At 49.0% G+C, this 600-nt stretch overlaps 1 protein-coding gene across 1 annotated transcript in view; it reads left to right on the top strand.

Annotated features, from left to right (window-relative positions):
- Window positions 1-600, top strand: part of entpd3 (ectonucleoside triphosphate diphosphohydrolase 3) — a 23,949-nt gene that overhangs the window by 569 nt on the left and 22,780 nt on the right. The gene's annotated exons all lie outside the window — the stretch shown is intronic.

The raw sequence follows: 600 nt of genomic DNA on the forward strand, positions 1-600 counted from the left end.
CTCCTGGTCTCAACTCTGGGTTGTCATGGATTTGGTCCACTAATAAACTTGGCCAGATTTCTAGAAATGAGAGCTGCTCCTTCCCAAGTGGGATGGATGCTGTCTCTCCGGATCAGACCAGGTCTTCCCCAGAAAGTCTGCCAATGATCAACAAAGCCCACATCGTTTGCTGGACACCACCTCGACAACCAGCGGCGGAATGACGACATGCGGCTATACATGTCATCACTGGTCAGATTTGGCAGGGGTCCAGAGAAAACTACGGTGTCCGACATTGTTTTTGCATATGTACACACCGACTCAACATTAATCTTGGTGACCTCCGATTGGCGTAACCGGGAGTCATTACCGCCGACGTGAATAACAATCTTACTGTATTTACGTTTATCCTTAGCCAGCAGTTTCAAATACGACTCAATGTCGCCCGCTCTGGCCCCAGGGATGCACTTAACTATGGCCGCTGGCTTCGCTAAATTCACGTTTCTCAAAATGGAGCTGCCAATGATCAGAGTTGGTTTCTCAGCGGGTGTGTCGCTGAGTGGGGAAAATCTGTTAGAAACGTGAACAGGTTGATGATGCCCCGTGGACTTTGAATGCTTA

Source organism: Micropterus dolomieu, linkage group LG03 (assembly GCF_021292245.1).
Source record: "Micropterus dolomieu isolate WLL.071019.BEF.003 ecotype Adirondacks linkage group LG03, ASM2129224v1, whole genome shotgun sequence".
NCBI lineage: Eukaryota > Metazoa > Chordata > Actinopteri > Centrarchiformes > Centrarchidae > Micropterus > Micropterus dolomieu.